General features: G+C 37.8%; 1 protein-coding gene across 2 annotated transcripts in view; it reads left to right on the top strand.

Moving 5' to 3' along the window:
• Positions 1–25,011, top strand: part of oprl1 (opiate receptor-like 1) — a 104,515-nt gene that overhangs the window by 41,850 nt on the left and 37,654 nt on the right. The window lies entirely within an intron of this gene.

The raw sequence follows: 25,011 nt of genomic DNA, 5'->3' as shown, positions 1-25,011 counted from the left end.
CACCATGTTCCTGAAAATAATGAGAGATGTCTTCTGCCAAGTACATCTGCCCTTGCTCCCATCTCCTTCGTCTTCTGTTGTGTTTTATGGTGGTTGGCATCCGTAAGTGTTGCGTGACTGTCATCTGCTGGACTGTCCCATGCCCCATGTATTCTGGCATCGCAATGGCATGTGTGCAAAGGTGCAGGACGGAAATGTTCCTGAATGTAGTTGCATGTGTGAAAATCACTAGCGGTGCTTGAAAGGTTGTCCAAGTAATTTACTGGAAACTATGTGTGAAACTGCTACTAAAAGGGATTCTCCACCAAAGAGACCTGGCAGTGTAGAGAAGCAACAGTTAGACCATAATGTAAGAAGATTTATTTTTTATGGACTTCTTTATTTTTTCATAATTATTTTTTAAACACTTAGTCTTATATGTTGGTGGCTAGTAAAAACCATCTTGGGTGGATGGGGTTACAGTGTGCTGGGGAATTTTAGTCCTATGACCCCAGTCAAGTCTCTTTCCAACAGTTAACTTTGGTTGCTTTTAACCATGACAACGATCTTTCCTGAACAAGTACTTTTAGTGGCCTAAAATTCACTATGTCTTAAGGTTGTAGTTGGCAGATCAGAAAATATTCATTTGAGTTGTGTTTGGAAAAGTCATATGGGGCGTGTCAGAAGACATTGACAGACGAGCTTGTATGCCATTTAAATATGACGACATATTGACCTCATTTCCATCCAATGTGTAATCTTACAGCAGTCTCGGGAGCGGAACTCTCATCTATATGTAAATATTGTGGACTACGAAAAAGGCCATGAAAAACCATGAAACACCAGAAGGTCTGAAACACTTCACCCTTTAAATAGACTTCATGATAGGTGTGAACTAACCAGTCATGACAAGGCAATCAAATTTTCTTGATAGCAGGGTAGAGCAAATTCACCTTTGGTATTTATCTAGCAGTCCTTTGTGATCCACAAAGACAGATTTAAAGGAAATCTGCTGGATTGTTTTTTGGCGCCCACGTAGAGGGTTCTGTTCTCCTGCAGGAAATGGAGCTTTCACTGGCTGATGATGTTTTATCCACTTAACTTAACTTTTTTTTGGACTTTAGGCAGACACTTGAGGCAAAACAAAACCACTCCCCAACAACTGTCTATTACTATCTCATCATTTCGCACAAATTGTACAAAGGTGCCAGTTTAAGTGGTAATCATGTTGTGTTAATGTTTAAAATAATACATGCAGTACTACTACTACTACTACTACTAATAACAATACATACAGTTTTGACAATTTTCTCCTCTCAGATTATCCTGATTAGCAGCAGATTAACGGGCCACAGGTCATTGGTCTGTCCCTCTCCTGCTCCAGAAAGTAATTAGATGGGCTTTGAACTTATCCATTGAGACACGGAGCACCATCAAACCCTATCCAAACTAATTTCACACATGATTACATCCGTGCCCTCAGAACAATAGTGTGATGATAGGTGTGATGAGGACTTACAGGGAATGCGGATCCAGACAGGAGATAGTCAGGGATAGTACAGTTTGGATTGAACACAAGACTGACTTCTTTGAAATATTTGCACAGTAGAGGCAGCTTGTTGCACAAAAACAAACAAAGAAACCTTAGTAGAAGCAACTGATTTTTGTTTTCTTTTGTGCATCGCACAACCCTCAGTCCATGTCTAGCCAATTTCAAACACATGTACAACAAATGATGTGATTGGGATTAAGGTTTAAAATAGGGTCACAGAGTCACAGATGGTGTAAAATAGATAGATAGATAGATACAGAGAGAGAGAGAGAGAGAGAGACTGCCCGCCCCATGAGGATAAATAAAGAGCTAGCTAGCCAGCAGTCTCACAGCAGCAGAGATTTCTAAAGGAATAGAAATGGATACAACAAACAAAAATTAAAAAAAAATACTAATAAAAATATGCATATGTGCAATGGAATGGTATGCAACTGGTATGCATAATTTTAGGGGTCAGAGTAAAACAAGAAAAGACAGAAGACAGTTTATATGGTAAAACTTACTTCGGGGAAGATTTAACATGAAGTACTATCAGGGCTGCTAAATTTTGCATCACAGCTTCTTATAAATTTTGCAGTATATTTACTAATACTTTTGATGTAAATGGGAACAGCTGCAGCCGAGCGCACTGCTGCTAATTATGATCTGATGCTGGGCTTAAGACACATCTTGTGTATGTCTGGAAATAACTAAAAAGCTCTTCCTGCAAAAGAAAGTGTAAATAGGAAGGAAAGGCATGTTATATAATGCTGTTCACTCAACAAAAAAGTGTTTAATAATTTTTAACTGCGGTATTGCTGTTAATTTATGAGATTTTCCTCCTACTACTTCTTTTTCAACATCCTCTACCACTCTGACAATGCATCTGCAAATGTTTTTTTACCTGCTTTCCACAGATCTTCTATCAACAACACAAAACTTTCTGCTGCGGAGCTCAGCCAGCAGTGACGACTAGTTCCAGGTCTCATTTGTATAAATTTCCTTTCTCGTCTTCCATATTTTGCAGTCTTACATAACACAGCAAACACTTAAACACACATGACATTTTACCTGACTAAAATAGCAGTGAGACCTCATAGTAAATGATCACAAATGCTTTCTGACTTCTCTGACTCATCTGACTTGGTAGATAAACCCCTGCAGTGTAAAATTAGGAGCATCAAACCAAGCATGGCACTCAACCTTACCTGGTGCCATCAGGAATAATTGGGTGAATAAATAAAGTGGTGATATCAAATTGCTGGGAAAGTTTCCGAGGATAACTTTAAAACCTTTTCTGGCCTTTTTCCAGACTTCAGTGTCTCCTGAAAACAAATTTTCGAAAGGCTGAACCAACCTTACTTCACCCTCTTACACATACAGTCACAGAATTGCAAGATACTGCATTTTAAGTTCTGACCTTCTGTGAGCTGTTCAAAAGTAAAAGCCAGAGCTGTTAATGCAGTCCACCATTTTTGTTTTTCAGTTTGACATTGCCTTGCTGCTGTTTTCTGCAGAGGAAGAATTTTTGCCCTCACCGGTTACTAGTGACTGATATTTCTGCTTGCTTTGATGTCATTTTCACTCAACACAGAGGTTTCATTAGTATTCACACAATTAGCATAATGTAAGCAGGTTTATAGATGATATAGATAATACACGTTTCTAATGCAAATATGCTATGCTAAACAATGTGTTTATGTAAAGTCATTTAGGTGACAGTTTCCACAACAGAAAGTAAAGTTCTCAGTGTGTTCATTTTTTTCATATCAAAACCTTTAGTCATTATAACAGTTGTAACATGGACACATAGATTTTTCACTCTGTCAGAAAGATTCAGGACTAATCAAAAAACATTCCCGGCTAAAGCCCTGGAAGCCCAATGATGACGACGCCAATGACAATCAAAACAGATCTATAATACAGTAATATCAACATATCATTTCTAAAATAACACAAAATATGAATTAGAAAGAAATATTCAAATATACAAAACATCAGAGAGTGAAACATCCCTGACCATGATGAAATATGGATATGAAGACATCTATTAAGGCTGGACTGCAGGTGAAATAAAACTATATTATATAATTTCCTGTGGGAGCAGTGAATAACGAGGCAATGCGAGCTGCATCAGCCTCCTATAGCTTTCCAAATAGATATGACTCTTACATGAGTAATTTCAAATGCTTGTCTCTGATTGCAACGGAAACTAAACACAAAAAGCAGCCTGGAAAGGATATTATGGTTAACAGCACAGGGTTCCTCATCATTAAAATGTGTTTTAAAAGGAGAAAAGAAATAAAAAGACTCAGAATAATCAGAGGCGAGCGCTGAGGGAACACAAGAGGAGAGATAGAAACGGGTAGGGTGAGGTGAGAGGGGGCTTTAATTGCTACAGATACTATCCTGTGACACAAAGGTCACAGGTTCGCTCCCTTGCAGCCGCCAGGTCTTTATCAACAACCTTGATGAGGACCCTGGGTCTTTGCCCGCTTGTGGCTGACAAAATCCTTGGCTGTAATGTCCGCAGGAGTCGAAAGGTTTCACGATAATACACAACATATTTTCCAGGAGACAGCAGTCAGAAATCATCAGGCCAGCGCTCTAATGCTTTTGGCAGAGCTCTGAGCAAAGGTTGGCCGGCTGGCAGCAGCAATGAAAAGGCTGTTAAATGAGGAGATGCCGGCCGAGCAAACACGCTCAGCGCTTCCAATGCTCCGCATCCGGATTTATAGAAAAATCATTCATTATTTACAGGCTGCGGACGGCCCGCGTTACTACACTGCTGTGTGGGAGGGAGGGCGTTGCATGACTCCAAGTGTTTGTATGTAGGCTATGTGTGTGTGTGTGTGTGTGGGTGTATGTTCGTTCACACACATGCGGCTGCTGCTGACAGTGGCAGAAACTATGACAGAATGAGAGGTGAGGCTCTAATGAACATCTCATCCCAGGGTACAGTCCTCCTCTCTCTCTCTCTGTTAAATCGTCAGATCTCAGTTCGTGACTCTGTCTTCAAGATAATGAGTGCAGGATGGAACCTTCTGTATGCATGGCGGAGTCTGTGTGTGTGAACCAGAGGGAGAGAAGGCCTTCATGTGTCTTTATAAAGGCTCCTCTCTGCTTCTAGGATTCGAGGGTCCACATTTTATTCAGTTCTATTGCAACATGTCTCCGGTCTGTGTGTCTTAATACTTGACAAGATTCATGTGGAGTTACTATCAGCTTTGATCACATGGTACGTCATAATCAGCAGGAAGAAATTTTGTGCTTTGATTGTAAGTTGTTAGAGAGAAGGTCAAGTGATCCGGTGTCCCTGTTTTAATTATTAATTTATCAGATTTTTCCTCAAAATCCCTTTTTATATCAAAATTCTTCTCTCTTCTTTTCCTTTAAAAATGTAAAAATATTCTTGATGAACATAATTTATTACAGAAATAGATCCAATCAAATGTGTTTTGGGGACATTAGCTAACGCTGCCCATCACATAAAACCACACCAGAGTAATATAAGGTGTGTGCTTGGATTTCAGCTGGCAAAAAACTTTTATCCAATTTTTTATTTTTTATTATTTACCCTTAACCTCCTCCTTCCCATCTTCACCTAACAGATGGATGAGGAGTGTTACAGCTCCATATCGCACTGTATTCACTAAGCCACGCCCGGTGTTGAGCAGTGCAATCATATCTGTAAGATTTGATTCAGATCTCTCTCATAATTAAACCATATTCCATTTCACTCGGAAATATGTCACATGACTGAAGCTAAAGATGCTGCAGTTTCTGTTTCACTGTGCCTTCGCAGGAATCAATGACATGGACTGTTACTCTTTAAGATGTCAGCTGCTTCTTCATTGGTTGAGGATAACGCTGCTACCAGAGTTGATGTCCTTTCAGACTGGTTTTCACTGTCTTCAAGTCCCCTTTTGATGTGAATATTAATTGGCAAAATACTTAGATTCGTTATCACACCTTTTATCTTTCCTCCCTCTGTTTCATTGGCAAATAGCGACAGAGAACCTACAGGCGTATAGCAGGCTTCTCATTTTAACTGACTGTTGCTGTCTCTGGTTAAAATGACAAACATAAGTGGATCAGCTGTAGCTAATTTACATTAATTCCGTAACAGCTATAATGAAATGTTTGGTTGTTCACTGGTTGATGTACTCTCTGCAGCTGAGGACTGTACTTATAACCAGAGAGCTCTTGTGAGTGAAAAAACACAGTTTCTGTCTTTTCAGCTGACAAAAGGTAATTAGATCTTGGAGTTGTAGTTATTTTAACCTTCAAGTTACTTGCAAATTCTGAAAGGTAAATCTACAGTAATAGGATGTGAAAAGGTGATTAGATGGTATAAATGAAAAGCAGAGGCGCGGCCTTGTACGTTGACTTGCATTGAAATGAATCCCCTGAATTGATAGAACACAATATAGTAAACACATAAACTGAGTGAATAACACTGTATGTACACTTACAGTCCTCGAGTCTCCTTAACATGGCCATGGCTTGAAGTTGTATTAACCGTGTGGCTTGGTGGAGACTCTCATTAACTCTGCATGCACTCCAGATAAAAGCACCAACCAAATGGCATGTTACAATTTTTTAGAAGAAGTCACTTATCTGAGCCAGGGATAAATTTAAAGATTAGGAGATGATAAATCCCTTTTGGCAAGTGATTTGAAAACCTCTGAGACTAATTTGCTGGTGAATTATGTGGCTGATTGAGGATCAACAACGTTTACAAAGGCAGGTTCTCAGTCACAGGTTTTGAAATGCTATAAACACAAGTAAGAGAAGTGATACAGGCAGCCAATTCAAACAAATCTATTCACATAATAATATCCTTTGAGTGATATGAAGTGTATCGAGGATTAGCTAAGATATTTTATGATTTAATTTGAAGGTAGAACACATTTGATTCTATTTTAACACAATTTACTCAAGCCTTTTTACTGTAAACTGAGACAAATTAACATGAGCAGGTATCCCAAAGGTTTAAAAAAAAAAAAAAAAGGTCTTTGAGATTAAAATCAATGAGATTTCCACTGTAAAGATGCCCTTAACTAGATGTACCAGTGGTAGACTTTGATGGCATTTTATCACATTTTAAGGACATTTCAATCAGTCTGGTCATGCAGGATCCATTTTCAAACAGTGAACAATGTTCCAGTCACATATAACATATATACATTAGTGTTCACTTCTCAGCTGAGCAGTGTTTATGGAGCAATGTTTTGTTTTTTCTAGTATTAGTAATACTATAAAGTATTTACTATAAAACTACAAAATCTTGGCTCTAGAGCTGACACAGAGAGATCCACCAACTTCAGCTGGATTGTATTCAAACAGTTCCATAGGTCTTACAAGTTACGCAACCAATGCCAAAGATGAATTGGTGCATTCTCCTTAACACACAAACAGCTATAGTATAGTCACTCTGATATACTGCAACCTGATTACGGTATTTCCTCAAATAGTGGTTGATTACCTCAACTGTAGAGGGTACGAGGCCTTTACTGGAAGCAGGCTTATATTAAAGAGAGGCCTTTATTTCTAATTCTAATTCTATTTGTTCTGATAAAAAAAATTTTCTGCAATACCGGTAATCCACTTACTCCGATGTCTGGAAAAATAATTGTAGCACTTGAGTTCCACATCGAACGTTTTGGCAGTGCACCACTTAGCTGTAGCATGTGGGTAGCGTGCTCATGGATGTATGCTTGTTGGCTTAGCCAAGTTACCCTGTTATATATCTGCCGTCATCCCTGTATTTAAACAATATCACGTCTCTCTGTCCCCCTCCCCTCTCTGTGATGCTCGACTAGAGGCCTGCACATGTACTCACAGAACTGGAGTTACATCCAGGTAACTACTATTTATGCTTAACTGACATGCACATTACATAACATGCACCAGGAGTTTATCCACCCTTCTTTTTTCCCCAGCCTGTTTTTTGGGCCGGCCTTTATTTGTTTGTGTTGACCCACAACAGATAACGGCTGTTGACCCCAGCCGTTATCTGAGACCTGGCTTTTAATTGACTGCCATCTTTTATTTGAGGAAATACGGCATCAGAAACTAACCAATTATAAGCAGCAAAGAAGTTGTTTTACTCCGATGAAGACCTTGAAAGAAGTTGCTCACATTTGCAGACAGGAAACTCTACATTCTGCCCACAACCCAACCCTAGAGGACACATGTATTGATTGCTTCATTCCTCCTTTAAATTGTGAGCATCTAAATGCATCCTTAATCAAAATGTTGTCATTATGCATGGTTATAAATTAGCAGCAGGCCTTATTATAAAACAGTGAGATATGGTCTGTGCTTAGAATAAATCAAGGCTGCTAGAGTAATGCTGATGTCACCACCATAAATTATGTTTTAAATTTTGTTTTCCAGTTTTCCAACACGGTATGTTCCTTTACGCTTGAAAAGGGTGTTTTTAAGGAAAAGGGTGTTTGTAAAAAGGACATCAGAGAGTAGAAGTGGAGGATGTGATTTATATTGTTACAAGTGGACTTTACTTGATGGATTATTAAACCACTGATCATGTTTTCTTGTAAAAGGTACTCTGTGCACTCTGCAGTCTGTTTTACAGCCTGCTTTGAATGTCCTGAGATTATCTAATTGTCCATCTAAACCATTGTGCGGATATGTTGATTTTACATTTGAAGAGCTCTATTTTATGAGCTAACCTGCTCAGAGTTTGCAGACGTTTTACTAGTACCACTCAAAAGTAGAAACACTTTCTTATTCAAGTGAATGTGTGTCCAAACTATTGACTGGACTGTAGCTAATAAAAATGTTTGATGGTTGGTGCTTTTCATGTGCATCAGTCTTCTGAAAACTGTCCCTGCCTTTGACGAAGCACATTTGGCACTTCTAGTACATTAATTCATCTTCAGTTTACTTGTTGCTCTGTAGCAGGAATATTAAACAAGGAATAATTAAGAAATAATCAATAATAATAATTATAATTCCCCTCACAATGCATGGAGGGTTCCATCCCAAGTCCAGAACCCTGAGACTGTACACTAAGTGGAATGAGGGAGGCTGAGGACTAGTGAGCATCAGAGCCACTGTCCAGGACGAAACAACCAAGATCCAGGAATACATCAGGAAGATGGCTCCCAAAGATGAACTGCTAAGTGAATACCTCAGGCAGCAGAAACCCAATGATGCAAAGGAGGAGGAGGAACCATAATGGTGGGACAAGCCCCTACACAGCATGTACCACCAACAGATAGAAGAAGTGGCTGATATCAAGACATCCTACCAGTGGCTGGAAAAGGCTGCACAGAAGCACTAATCATAGCAGCACAAGAACAGGCACTTAATACAAGATCAATAGAGGCGGGGATCTATCACACCAGACAGGACCCCAGGTGCAGGCTGTGCAAAGATGCTCCTGAGACAGTTCAGCACATTGAGCAGGGTGTAAGATGCAGGCAGGAACAGCGTACATGGAACACCATAACCAAGTGACTGGCATAGTGTACAGGAACATCTGCACTGAGTATGAGTTGGAGGTCCCAAGGTCACAATGGTGGCAGTGGTGATAGACGTAGCAATTTCAAGCAACAGCAACATCAGGACGAGAAGCTCGAAAAATACCAAGGGCTGAAAGAGCAACAGTGATGCCAGTGGTAATCAGATCACTGGGAGGCTGTAACCCACAAACTGGGAGAGTGGCTCTAGCAGATTCCAAGTACAACATCTGAGGTCTCTGTCCAGAAGAGCGCAGTCCTAGGAACAGCTAAGATACTTGAGAACCCTCAAACTCCCAGGCCTCTGGTAGAGGACCTGAGCTTCAGGAAGACACACCACCACCATCCCCATGGGAGGGGGGTGAGAGGGGGAGAGGGGGATTTTTTTTATATATGGATACATTGAGTAACACTTTCAGTTTCACCTGCTGCATTTTTCTTTATTCTACTGTTGCTTGCTCTGAAGCTCGGTGTCGTCCTCTGGTCTTTGTTTTACCAAAAGTTAAAGAATGAGATTGAGAGGGAAAGTAGACAACAGTGGCAGCTGTGACCATTTTAAAGGTTAACGAGTGTGGGACTGAATCTAATTGTCTCCTTCATGTTTCCTGTTTGGACAGCAACACAGATGTTTAGTGGAGTTTACACTTGATAAAATGTTTACCTCAAGTGCTCATTTAAAGCTAAGGTTGAATTATTTATTGTTCTTATATCCAAATTGCAATTTGAAAGAGTGCAATTTTAATTTTTCACAATGTCTTAAAACTCAAACTTTTTGGCTTGTGACTGCCTAAAATTAATAATAGCGATATTAAACAGTGATTTAACATTTTTTTTCTTTCTTATACTTTAAGAGTTGAACATTTCATTTGTAATGTTAAGCATACCTGTAATGTAATATCTTAGTAAATGTGAATACAATTATCATAGTTTTACACATTTCTCTAATGATGTATAACTGTATTTCTATTTCTATGAAAAATGAGCAACAATAAGTTGACTTTCCTCTAGCCTGGTTCTGAATTTTTGCTCGACTCCAATTTGTTCGGTGATTCAAATAGGCCTGGTGCTGTGCTATTTGACGACTGGATTAAGAATGGGAATGTTATCTATCCCTGTGAAATTATTAGATAGAAAAATTGATAGAAAAATTACTGAAAATGGATAAGATTGTGACTTAATATGTGATTATTTCCTTTCAACTGAACTTCAGGCTTGTATTCGGAGAGGGGTTGTTTAGTTGTGTTTTGCTCAAACCAGTCAATAATGACTGATGTATCTGTCTAGCCAAAATCATTTGCTAGGAGCTATACCGATTTAAGAGTTTTTTTTGTTTGTTTGTTTTTCTGTAAGTGGACTTTTAACAACAATCACAATATTGTTTTGAAAAATTACATGTACTGTCACTAAATTGTTCAGCCCAACTTAAAACATCACATTACATCTATCTGTGTCCTTACCCGACATCAAAATTTCACTTTAGCTAGCAGGGCTAATCTTAGACATCTCAGTCAGTGAGGATGACAGAAAGCTCCTCTCTTCGCAGCCATCCTTAGTGAATAAAACTGATGAAATCTTTCTTTGTGTTCATGTCGCTCTCTTTTGAGTGATGTTCACCTCTGAATACAAGACCAAGAGTGAGTCTTTTGAGGACTCCAAATGTTGGTCGGAAAGAATTACAGCAGCTTTACTGAGGATTTTTCCAAGACGATTACAGTATTTGAGAGTAAACTGCATCTTAGACTGTCTGGTCAGCTCAGAGCTTCTGTGGAGCTGCGGTCAAATGGATCAGTTTGATAATATCGCCAAAAATAAGTAGTTTGTGAAGATGTCCAGTAATACAACTATGAGAATACAAAAGCATTTGCTGACAAAATAGTATTAAATATCAATGACTTTAGGTGCAGAAGACTGGAAAAGTTACCATAAAAATAAAAATGCCACTGTAGAGGACAGTCAGTTCCTTTTCTTTCATTTCCAGGAGAAAGGAAGACAGACTTCTTTTCTTATATCAGGGACAAACCTTTCTTGAATTCCAGAGACATGAGGTGAGTGTGTCACCCCAGGACCTACAGTACACGAAATGACCCAGGACCTACAGTACACGAAATGACCTCTTGGCCCAAGTGGGGGTCTGACAACATGGCACTGACCAGAATCAAACACTGTGTCATAACTCTTGGAAAAGCCAGATGGCTAACTAAATTATCACCTGAACTAAAAGCATAAATGACCTTTGGGGTCACCAGAGAAAGGACCAGATAACTCCACACGAACAGGACCACTGGACTGTTAAGATTCCCTTTTTGGGTCTCGCTTATCACACGAACTGTCATGAATTTGAGAGTACATTCCTGACTGACTTGACATTGATAGATCCCCTGTTAGCCCTTTCTTTACACCAATGCCTGAATTAATGTGAAGCAAAGTACTGATCATTACTTGAACCAGATAATAGTACTTAGCCTAAGATTTCAAGAATAATGATATAACTTTGTTAGCATAATTAAAATATTAAAATTCAATTTTATTCCATGTTTCACCATGTGACAACATTTCCCTCTGTTGACTGGTATATAGCAGTCTCTAACACTAAAGAGTATGGGTTGTTTCATAAAACTGCATTCATTTCACCTAAACTCTTGCTTTAATCTTGGTCCATTTATTATATATTATATACACTTAAACTTTTGAGAAGGTTCAAGATATAATGTTTGAAGAATTTCAGGTTGATTTTTTTCTATATTATGAAATAACAGTTATGTGGAATTTATATTTTAAGCCATGTGTTCTGAAAATGTAGTCACTACAAAATGTTATGTTTATAGTCACCTAATTGTTGTTTTAACTTTACATTACTATAATATATTGTTTTATAGTTAAATCAATGAAGAATGTCAGGTTTTTTCTAAATATTATGAAATAAGCATTAAGTTTAAAGGTTTAATGCATATTCATATATAAACTTTGTTTTCTGAATAGTCTTATAATACCATGATATCTATAATTTTGAAAGTGGGCAATAGTGATGCTTTAAGTGTGCATGTAAACCCTAAATTTAATTCCCCAAGAATAAGGATTCGTAAATCCACCATTTCAGTAACACCATGTTTTACTTTGGAGAATAAAGAAAATTAATATTCATTAGAACATGCCTTCAGACACTGATAAAAAGCTGAAAGGAATCTCCTCAACAAGTTCTTGAACTGTTTTCTTTAAATTCTTTAAATTTTGTTCTTCGACCTGAAGTATGCTCACAATTTTAATCCTCTATTGAAAAGTTCAGTTATTTTTGCTTTTATAATTTTTTAACAAGAAACCTTATGTTTTAACATGTGGCTTTTTCCTTTTGAAGTTTATCTGGCCATAGTAATTACTCTAGCCAATTAAAGCAGCCAGAATAAATTTTCTGACACTCAGCAAGATCACAAAGACTCAGTGAAAGCCTCAGCTCACTCACATAGCTCTGAAGTAGACAGAGACGCCTCAGTCGGACCTCATTTTGCAATAATGACTCACTCGCTGTACATTATCCCTCTTATTACATGGCTATTTACTAAATAAATCAATAACTTGGCATAAAGAATTGATTCAAAAATGATTTTATTGTTAGATTCTATGGTTTGAACTGCATCCATAGCAACGTAAACTCTAAGATTAGCCTACTTAGTGTTAGAATTCACATTAAACTGAACATTTCCATGGTGAAGTGAGACAAGATGAATGGGACTTCTTTGGGAATACTGATGTTGGACGTCTCTGTCCTCATTCACCTCTATGTTTCCTTCTTACCGGGGTTTTGCAGTTGACACACCTGGAAACACTAGTAACAATTGTGTTTCCAGGTGTGTCAACTGCAAAACCCCGGTATATTACCACTGGTAGCAAATTTACTATAATCGCTACCATTTATTGCTTAAGTTAGTATGCAGTGATTGGCAACTAGGAGAGGCACTCAATAACTTGCTCCACTTGTCCCTCTCTGTAATGATTAGAATCCAGTAGTTTGTTTGTTTTGTTTTGTTTTGTTTTGAGTGTTGTGAATGAGCTGCAGTATGTAATTTTACCAGGCTTCTTTCTGCGGATTGATATGATTGGATGTGGCTGAATTGAGGGGCTGCATAAAAGACCAATATAAGATAAATAAGGAGGTTTTTAAATTGCAAATCATGCAAAGATGTAACAGTACAGAACCCCAGAATATAAATTATAGGACCTGAAAATGTGCATGATTTGTTTCCTTTAAAAGATATCTAGAATCCTGTGGGATTCCTGTAGAATTGAGTGTTTTCATATTGTGCTATTGGGATCGGGACTGGACAAAAAAAAAAAAGAGAAAATTGGATTTTAGATGTTTAGTTGATCTCCAATTTCTATCAACTATTTTGGAGTAACAGGGTATATTTCAGACACTGTTTTCTTCATGGCCTGATTCATACTGATGCTCTTGCAACTTTTCAATCATAGAGTGATATTGTAACAGTCCTTGGGAATGAATAGGAAGTGCTTTTGTAAAATAAAAACGCCTGGCTTATTGTGCTGAAGTAGATAGGACATCTTAGGAGACACAATGAGTATCTATTCTCCCTCTTCTCCCATTTTATCTCGGAGCGTTAGCTAACAGCATCAGGGGAAATTACTTTCAACCAATGTTTTTTTTAAGAATGTACTCAATCAGTCAGAAAAGTATATCTCTCCCGCTGACAATTTATTATTTTCACCAGTTGGGAAGCTGATATTTGATGTGTGTGTGTATGTGTATTAAATACAGAAGTACAGATCAAGCCCATATTTGGGAGGAGGATGTACAACCTGAAATTGCACCATGGACAATTACTAGGAGATTAATTTGGATTTTTTTTTTTGGATCTTGACAATTGAATGTACTTGTGTCAGGCAGAGAAAGCACATACAAAGTACTAAAACAGACAATAAACTCATGTTTAGGGAGAGATTTCACTGCTGTTTTGGGGTCATTTTCAGTAACAGCACTGATCAAATAGTCAACCAATAAACACATTCAATCAAGGAAGTGGAAAATACACTTAAAGACATATATACATATATATATATATATATATACATATACATACAACTGTTGGTAGTGGTAAAGTATGTGTAAGGAAACACCTGTAAGTTCTGTTTTGTATTTGATGTAACATTTATTTTTTTACCAACATTTCAGGTATGTACATTTTTGCTTTCACAGAGGGTTTAAGCATAGAGGAGGCAGCCAATCAGTCAATAAAGCCTGTCAGTGGACTGCAGGAAAAGTGGCATGTCCAGGGACAAGGAGAAGCTACATTGTCCTTCCTCTTTTTGTTTGAAGCTCTGTTAGTAGTGCTGAGAGCTTAGCTCAGTGCCAATACAATGTCAAATATCATTTGTCTAGACTGTCCTTGCCAGAAAAATTATGAGCGTTTGTCTTTCACTGATAAGACCCTCTTATTGCCATGAAACAAAGGTGGAAGTAGCATGATATTGTTGAGAAAAAAACACCTGAGGGAGAAGCTCAGGGTAGACAGATGGAAATGTGAGTTTGATGCAAGAGACCCCTGTTTGCATTCTTCTTTTTTACTGGGACACATTTTCAACCTAACCCTTAAAAAGTTTTTTTTTTTTTTTTTGTGCCTAAATGTAACCAAACAGACACTGATAAACTACAGTACATGTATGTTGTCCTGCAGATACTAGATAGGGGTGTCAAATCAGAAAACACTCTCATGAGTTGTTTTGGAAAGCAGTGACAAATGATATTTGGTGTTGTTTTTAGTTTTGAAGACTTGCTGAATAGCCAATAAATACCATCATATCGTAGTAACGTTAAGTTAGACTAATGTTATATATCTGGAAACTCAGATTCAGCTTTAATCGGATTGAAGGTGTTAAACATTTGTGCAATATGGTAAAAACAGAACTGCAACATGCCTCAACATGAAAACAACTGCTCACAATGATACAAGGCAAATCTCCAATGTGTAGTCTCAGTGACCAGTCACACCAGAAAGCAAAATTTGTGTTTATTATTTGGCTTTATCCATGTCATTCATACATAAATCAGTGGCAGCCCCATAAGATAACTAGTTTGCTTGCTATGTGTAAATTTTTTAAGATGAAAACCAAAATAAAAATGTGCTTGGAGTTAGGGGTTAGGGAATGAATTCAGTGTAAATAATACAAAATAAAACAAAGCAAAATTTCCCAAGGGACTTTGCATCCATCTCGGATATTCTGCCAGATGCTAACTGTTATTATATTACTGAGAGATACACAGGTGTCATACTAATGAATTCAACCTGTGATAATCCCTGAAGGTGAATTGTCCTGGTGTCAGTATGGTGTTTGATGACGGTGTTGGTGTGTGTGCATCAGAAGAGTAGTGTTGGAGTTCACTCAGTTAAGCTTTCACTGAAGTGTGTGAGTACGTTTGTAGTGTCCACTCGTGCTCATCATTGCTACTCAAGTCACTTTTTCTCTGGATTGAATTCTGATTGGCTTAATAAAGTAGGTTTTTGATGCATAAAAAGCATGTGTTACATGTTTTGTGTGTGTATTTGTGTATCATTATGACCAGTGTGACTGCAATGAATGAGATGAGTGAGAGTGAACTGACACTCACTTAACAACTTTACCCCATTAGCCATTAAAAATACATCTCAATGGTTTATAGCCAGTTAGACCATTAAACCATGGGACTTGTTGGGATTAAAAGTGGAAATTAAATGGACGTCATTATCTTTAGCCTTTTAAGGGTAATTGGGAAAATGAAGCTTTATCAAGGGTCAGATTCAATATTATCTTGATTTTTGTTGCTGAAATTTTAGTCATGCATGATGGACTGGTGAGCTTAAGAAAATGCAGCCTAAACTGTGTGGGGGATTTTTTTAAGAAGGTCAGATGAATATATGCCCATACAGTCTGCGTGTGTGTGTATGTGTGTTTCTAGTGGTATGGTTCAAAATATGATCCTCTGTCATTAAAAACGTTGCACCACAGAGGGCTGAAATTTGCGTTTTCAAGTGTCTCGGTGCTATCATTTAGCGCCACCTGACCTATTCTGCAACTTCTCTCATTTTTTTATTACTCTCTGTTTATTGGTTTTATCTATAAAAAGTCTAAATTTAGATGAAAAAGATAAATATTTAAAATTAACATTTTTTTTCTGTTCAGCTATAAAAAATATGAAAAACAATTATTTTATTTCTACATGAAATTGAGAAAACAAATCAAATCCCTGTACATAAAAGCTGCATGAAAAGTACATATTTACAGAGTCTTCTGAGTCTTTGTATTTCCAAAGTGCTTTTTAGGTATTATATGACCCACTTGGATCAGTACTTTAAGTATCATGTCAGGAGGGAATAGTTTGGAAAGCCTGAAGTTTCATCTCTCTGACATCCTCATGTTCAGTATCAACCTCCTCCATTCACTCTCATGTGCTCTTATGTGAAGATGAAAAAAAAAAAAAAAATTCTTAGCTTTCCTTGCCTTTGATTTCAGTTCTTATTTCACTCTTGCTTCTTCTGGCACTTATCTGTCATATACTTACATAAGGCATATAAGGATAATTTGGGCTTTTATTTTCAGGGCAAAGTTTTACAGTTCATCACCGTCTTCACAGTTATATGCTTGTGATACTGATATAAAAGGGGATGGTGTGTATCATATGTGTGTTGCTCAGGATCACTACTGTATAGCCTTCTTTATATTTAAATAGAAAGATGTTCTTTCTATAGTGTGATGGACTGAGGAAGGTGAACACATACAGCAAGTTTAATTCAAATCAAGATCGACACAAAAGGTAAACATGTTGCCAAAACCATCAGAAATCATCATCTAAAGCAGGGCCGTTTCTGGACATTTTAGTACCTAAGGTGAGATATCCACTAGCGTCCGTGAGGGGATTGATCTTTTTATTAGAATATTTTCAAACAATTCAAGTAATTTTATGATAGCTGCATAATTATTTTAAATGTTACTTTATTCAGCTTCACTCACCTGTTCTGTGTCATTTCATCAACATCATTGTTCACTAGTCCCTGTTAAGACTTTTACTGGCTTTAATCATATCAAGATATGATATAGAACATACAGCTGGTTATTGAAAATGCATAAAGCTGTGCCTTGAGGTGATTTTGACAGCTGTCATTCCATGAGTGAACATCTGGATTTATTGTGGATAGCTGTCAATCAAAATGCCTGGATTTTTCTGGCTCAAGACATAAATTATTTTACTTTTATTTTAAGATATAGAATATTGTTTATCATTACATTATCATACATTAAACCCATTGACTCACTGTTTACTACATGAGTCAAGCTGCATACACAGGCATATACTGTACTGCACATATGGTATTATCCATGTCCCAGTTATTAATTATCCAGCTGTGGATCATATTATGATGTTTGCATGGAACAGGAGTAACCAGATTACTAATATGTGATTCTTACACATCAGCGAACCTGAGGTTCATTTAAACATAAGAATATTAATGATAAAGTTTTAGTCTATAGAGTCTGCTTGTAGTCTCCTCTCGGTATCAGGTATTTCATGCGGGTGCACTGGATGTCAGTGCGACAGATGTTTAACAGTAGATCAGGCATCTGGAATTAATTAAAAAAACATTTCTTCTTTCTCATTGGCACCCATCCAGCTGGCGGTCACCTATAGTTGCACGCCAACTCAACTATGCCAAAAAATGCCCTGCTCTATCTAAACCAACACACAATCACAATCTTGCTACTAATTGTTGACATTTCTTTCATTGGACAGAACGAATTACCTCACCTTCCTTGGGCACCACACCAATGTTCAACATCAAGATCTTTAGTTATTATTTATTTTTAGTTCATTTTAGAATCCATTTTAAAATTTTGGTGCTCACTTATACAACTCTACATTGCCAGGCTTCACAGTATATTATGGACTTTGGACCTTGGACATGTTTTAAGACTCGGGGGGGGATCGTGCTTTCCAGTAAGCAAGCCCTAAGCTTTGGAATAGTCTCCTAATAAGCTTGAGGTCCTTGGAGACTGTGGACTCTTTTAAAAAGCAGCTAAAAACCCATCTGTTCAGACAGGCATTCGGGTAGCGTGCAGGATTTCATGTTTTAATTTGTCTCTTACGTCTGTTCCCCTTGTATATTTTATCCGGTGTCTTTGTTTTATTTATTTGATCTGATTTAATTGTATTTGATGTTATCTTTTGACTGCAAAGCACTTTGTGACTGGTGTCTGTGAAAGGTGCCATATAAATAAACATTGCTTACTTTCTTAATTTAGTTTAGTTTATTCATTTGACAATTTTAAAACAACATTTAAAAAGGACAGATTACATGGTTGCAACACTATGTGCCTGCGCAATTAAAAGAACATCAAGGATAACACAATAAAGTCATGGGACTCATTTCCATTGTGGTCCTTGTTGTAGTTTGATGGGCATGTGTGTGCACGTATGTGCATATGGGGGTAGTGGAGTAAGGCATTAGCGGCATATATAAGCACATAAAAAAATAATTGGAGACAACAAACATTAGCAAAAAGCTTGTGTTACAAACTGGGGCTGTGGAGCTGGAAAGACATGTGTGTTTACCAGGAAAGTAAGGTGCGGTAAATAGATGCTATCAAATTGCATTATGGGAAGGGTAGCATCCAGAGTTTTTGGAGCTTGAGCCATACAAGGGACTAAAAGTGTTTTTCTTTTATCCTCTGCTACTTTGCTTTTGACCATGTGTTTGTGATCTTTCTTTGGCAAGTACCCAAACTTTAATGAAGTGAGATATAAATCCCCCAATTTTATGAAAGATCAAGTCTGAAAGATCCCCTCCAGACATGTTTTAGGACATGTAAAAATTCCCTGCTTGAAATAATAAAGTGTGTCTGACATGTTTTGCCCACAAACATGTTCAGGTACCTCGTTAAAAATCCTCATTGATTGAAATTGAAATAAATTTTTGTCTCGCTCTATTCAATCAAATTTGACATCTCTTTGACATTTCTGTCAGCATTAATTCACGAGAAAGAGACAACCTAAAAGTATTGATGTTAGCTGTAGCTTTTAGTTAGCCAGCAACATTACACACACAACTCTGATTGTGTAGAGTTTTTCTACGGGGCAGCTCAGACTCCCAAATCTACCAGAAACTCAGGTTCTTTTTTTAAATTTTGTGTCTAATTTTTCCTATTGTGTCTGTGTGATCATTAAGGTGGATTCATAAAATCTGGCGATAAGCTCATATTTCTTCTGTTCACATTAAAACATTTTCAACGTGTGTAACTCTTTCCATTGACATCACATGAAATCCCACCAGTTCTAAAATTTGCTTTACCTTCAGTCTCAAAACACTGAACATTTGGTACCAGGACAAAAAGGGGATGCACCGGCACAAATGAAACATATTTGTCTTATGTTATTGCGCTTAGGAGGAGCACACTGATGAATTTTTTAATACATATGGTGACAATGTGTAGAACACTTCCTTTGGCTGCCAAAAAGCAAAGTTCAGCTTTGTAGGCATACATGACTGAATTCCTAAAGAGTTGATGTCAAAAAGAGCATTATAATCCTCACAATACATGGCAACACTCTACATCTTGACATCAGCATATATGTTTCCATAATCCCTCTTGCTGCACACTTGAATCCCCTTTCAGCTAGGCAGAGATAATAGTGCATCCGTTGGACTGCTTTCAGAATGCTTAAAGACCTTGAAGAATAGGGTTGATGATGTCACTAGAAGAGGGCTGTGATAATAACACTGTGCCGGTACCTCCGCCGTGGCATCTGGCAGCTATGAATTAGATTGCGCGATTGTCATCGAGAAAGCTTTCTTTCAAGAGCTCTTCCCTGTGAAGACACACAGGGATATGAAAGGTTTTAGACTGTAGCAGGACAGAGATAAATAGGTCTTTATGAACTGTGCCATGAAAGCACGGAGAGAGAGTGGATGAGATACAGGAAAACAAAGAAGAAAGAAAAGGATTTATTGTAAAAGTGATTAATATCCTGTTGATTTAATAGAATCAAAGAGCATATTCATAGAGGTCCATTTAAGGTCCACTTGTTCTGGAGCTTTTGCCCATATGACAGTTTTCATCAGGAAGTGCACTTTCTTCGGTTGCATGGAACTTGTATTTGTTCAGATGTAAACCAGAAGCCACTCCATCTACGAAGCTGAACAAGGAGTGTGGGCAAACTCCTGCTTTCACTCTGAATACACTTAAAATATCTTTGTATTATTCTGTGTGAAGGGTCAGGTCTGCCTCACACAATCGGCTTTTATGCTGCAAGTTACAGCAAAAAAAGTACATACATAATTTCACAGCAGAGGGGCTGGTATTATTTATGCTGTGAAGAAGCATTCATCTGCAGTGAAAAGCCTAAATGCGTAGTATGAGTTTTACTGTCAGAATGACTCACTGTGAGTGTTTGTTACCAGATCAACAGGCTTACTGGCAGCAAAGGGTCACAGAGCTACAGAGCTCAGAGTAGATGGTATAAAACATTTCTTTCACCCTGGAAACATTTGTGCTACAAGAGCCTGAAGGGAGACTTTGGGCCCTATTTTAACAATCTAAAGTGCACGGTCTGAAGCGAATGGCACAATTGCATTGAGGGTGTGTCCAAATCCACTTTTGCTATTTTAACAGCGGAAAAACAGTCGATGCGCCAGGTGCATTGTTCAAAGGGGTTGTCCATAGTCTCCTAATTAATCATGGGTGTGTTTTGGGCGTAACATGCAATAAACCAATCAGAGTGTCATCTCCCATTCCCTTTAAAAGCCAGATGCACTTGCACCATGGCGGATTGCTATTATGATGGTGTATTTGCCAAGTAGTAGGAAGGAGCACTTCTCTGCAGAGGAAACTGATCTGTTCATGCGCAAAGTCAAAGTGCACAATCCATAACAAGCACACTGGCCCCTGCTCCTGGACCCTCCTGTGGGCCCCAGACCACCAGTTTAAGATCCTGTTCATTACTTTGTTGCAAATGTATTTTCGTTTGGTTTTTGATAAAGTTTATTTTTTAATTACAGCTTTGGCTTCTTTAAAATCGTTTTGTTCAGTCATGGAGTAACAGGTCAAATCAGTGGGGTTTTAATTGCTGAAAGTATGGAAACCTGATCACAGTACTCTCAAAAATGTTAAAGAATATTTGTTAAATATTGTTCAAAAATGTAATCATTAATTTTAATCATGTAAAGAATCATCAACACAGTTATCAGGACTTGTTGAGCTCTCCAAGGTGCTGATCCTGCTGCGGGCAGCAGCTAGAAACTGTGCAGATTTATTTCCTTCTTTAGTTTAATCATTGTTGTCACCTCATTTATTTCCTCATGTGTTCCTCACGTCATCATGTATTGATGCAGCAGGAAAGTCAATCTGTGTGTGATCCGTTGTTGTCCGTCTGTTTAAATACCTCTGTGTATTGCCATGATTTGGTAAAATAATTAGACAATTTTATCTGTCATTGCTGTGATAAGTTAAATATTATGCCTAACCATTATGACATGTATTTTTTAAATTATGCTGATATACACAATAATAATCCTTCACATTGTAATCCTTTTACTTGTAATCTTTTGCATGTCTGTGTGCTGCTGCGCGTCCTGTGTGTGTAACAAGCAGAGTGTACACACGTTGTGCACCCGTCTATGTAGGCGCATATTACTGTCTTGATAATGCACCCTTAAAAGAGTGAACAGTGAAACACTGCACCATTGACTTCAGACCAGGGTTTTGTTGGTCAATAGTGCAATCACTCTCTATTGCCTCAAGATAGCAATGTGCCAACAATGGACCAGACCACACCTCACTTTAAGACCAACACACCCAACACACACCCATGGGTGCAAGTGCATTAGCTATTTAAACAACGTGGGTGCTGGACGGTAAAATGACAACTGCGTCGGTCTGAAACTAACAAAGACACTTGTACTGCGCTTGGCGCTACTTTGCGCCGTGAGTAAGATAGGGCTCAATGTCTTTGTTGAGGCATTTCATAAAAAAACAGCAATACAACATACTCTATCCTTAGACCTTCAATTCAGATAAGGGAAGAGTCTGATCAGGAGCACATCGAGCAGCTTCCAGGTACCGCCAAACAGAAAGGATATCGATATCATGTCATGTGATACAAATGTCACAAATGTCAACCGTATGGTGGCACAAGAAAAAAGGCAGGGGATCGCCAAAATCAGTAGGATTCAGCCTCTTGTGACTATTGAATCTCAGTACAAATGTTCATGGCAATCCATCTAAAACTTTTTGAGATATATCAGTCTGGACTAAACTGGTGGATATAAAGACTGACTGACATTGCCATCCCTAAAGCCATGCTGCCAGTATATCTGAAAATTAATTAAAGTTCTATCAGAGGAGTAAAATTACTTTTAGTCTCTTACTTTCTTCCTTGTTATTAAGCTGTTTCTCTAGCCTAACCCTGAATCTTAAGTGAGAAAGGAGCAGTGTTGCCTTCTAGGTAGAAAACAAGTGGAGATTTCTGACTGTAAAGTTTAGTGAGGAACTGCTCCTTCTAGACTGCTCATCTCTTTGAGTCAAACAGAAAATGTGAAACTCTGTCTGTGCAACAAGAATGACTTGGACTGCTAAGTGTTTAGATCAGCAATTAAGATAATACTTCTTGGGTTTTGGCTGCTGTGTCAAAGGGAAAAGACTTATGAAGCACTTATTACCATCAAAATGTCATGGATAATTACTAGTTTTAGTTTTAAACTGCTATCCACATGTTCCGTGTCCTATCAATCGATTGTACTCAAATAACACACACATAGGTGCCAAGGCCACAGCATGAGCTCCCAAAGTCAAGAATAAGTACGCACGAGCACACACACCTATGCTAGTGTGTGACAGCTCATTCAAGCTGACACAGTGCAGACCGGCAGCGTGTGAATAATTCAAACAGATTATTAATATTTGAAATCGAACAGCATAGCAGATGAAAAAGTCATCAGATTCCAGATTCAGACTCCTTTCATCCTCCCTCCTCCTCGCGCTTTTAATGGACAGAAGATGCAGAGTGAGAGAAGGAGAGAAGGAGAGAAAGAGAGAAAGAGAAAAAAGTTAGACCTTAAGATGTGAAGAAAAGGAGTAGAGTGTGATCGAGGAAGGACAAGACAGAAAATTAGCCCTTATGACACTGGTGGTGCGATTAAGTCAAAAGGACAACATCATCTGCAAAGAAATAATGTTACATGACTCAATGCAATGCGACATATTATGCAGCCTTTAGATTACTATCAATTATCCAATCAGAGAAACACAGAAATGAGGCCAATTTGTGCATGAAATGCCTTGACAAAGTAAAACCATCCAGGTAATAACATCAGAACTTTTCTTGAAAATCCATGAATATACCACTGTGAACAGCATAGAAAAAGACCAAAGTAAATGATTAAAAGTACCAATATTCAGCATAACTGGGATTTTTTTCTCCATCATATGCAAAGGGATCATTCCATCCATGTAACAAGCCCACACAGACAAATATCAGTCACCCAAAAATGACATATAGTTATGTTTGAGTCTTTACTTGAAGAGTTTACCAACTTTTATGTAAACAGTGTCACGGCTCTTGTCAATCAGATGTAATTGTCTTTTTAATGTTTGAGTTAGTAATTATGAACCTGAGCAGTGTACACGTTATTATTGTAGCCATGACGACAAAGGTAGCCTAACTTTAAGGAAGTAGTAACTTTGCCACAGCAAAACCGGTGTTTGCCTTTTAACTGTGAATATTAAGCTTCCAAGTCATGTTGGGACAGTTTTTTAAAAACCGTAGCTACAGTCGTCGCCTAACCTTAACCCCATGGTTATTATTGTTGCCATGACAATGATGGTCACGTAACTCTAAGGGAGTAGTGACTTTAACCCACACCACGTTTCTCAACCCTCAACAAAGTGATAATTTTAACCCAAACCATGATCTTTCCCGTAACCTAACCAAGTGTTTTTTTTTTTTTGCCTAAACCTAACCAGACCTTTACCACAGCGTTGTTGCTGTTAAAAGTCTGGTATCATATTGGAATTAGTATCAAAAATGTACCAGCACGATAACATATCCATGCAGCACTGTAGGTATGTTTGTAATATCAGAGGAGTATGAAAGAAAGTTTGATTAAAAAATAAGCTATTGACAGTGTGATTTTTTCTGACCTCATTTCTTGGATGGCTCTGTTGTTATCAAGAGAGCTGTGCTTCTCTGATTGGATTTGGTACAAAATATCTATGTATATCTGGGTATTAAGATGATAAACATCTTATATGAAATATAGGAAATAAACCTAACAGAGTGTGCTCTACACTGTGTTTTTATGTTTTCTGCTGCAATCTGATACGAGTCTCGCACTTCCAGGTGTGCAAACAGTTTTTTTACTTTGACTGCAATTTTGGTAACAAATTGCTTTCACAGATGTCACTATAGGTTAAGTTGCTGCTCTTGTACTTTTCATACAGTATATTAGTCATGTCAACCCAAAACTAACTAACTAGCTAACTAAGAACATCTTATTCAGCAGTGGTGTTGTTTTACAGATATTCACAAGTCACTGACTCAAATTAAGTCTAATTGTGTGCAACTAGTGCAATCTAAAAGAGTAAAGAAGGTATTGTAACACTAATATAATTTCAACCATAATTTGTTTTTGCACTCAACCTCTGATCCTTAGATGTGCGATTTTAATCTCCCTCTTGTGATAAAAAAAATGGATTCACTGATGGATGAATTGCAAAATCTTGACCTTATAGCCCTCAATTATACACCATGCACCAGTGAATTCAGCAGATTTCATTATCCGCTGCAAATGTGTTTCCCTAAAAGTTCAGAAGGGTAATCCATTAATTGCATTTATTAATTACAAGATCACAGTTGCATTCAAATAAAGGTGAAAGGTGAAGAAAAAAATTAAGTAAAGTGAAAAAGCAAAATGGAAAGATGTGATCAGAGGGGGAAGAGAGAGAAAATAAACACAGAACTGTGAGGCAGAAAGAGCT

This window comes from Thunnus thynnus, chromosome 6 (genome assembly GCF_963924715.1).
Source record: "Thunnus thynnus chromosome 6, fThuThy2.1, whole genome shotgun sequence".
In the NCBI taxonomy this organism is placed as follows: Eukaryota; Metazoa; Chordata; class Actinopteri; order Scombriformes; family Scombridae; genus Thunnus; species Thunnus thynnus.
This window is presented reverse-complemented; position numbering and strand designations above follow the sequence as displayed.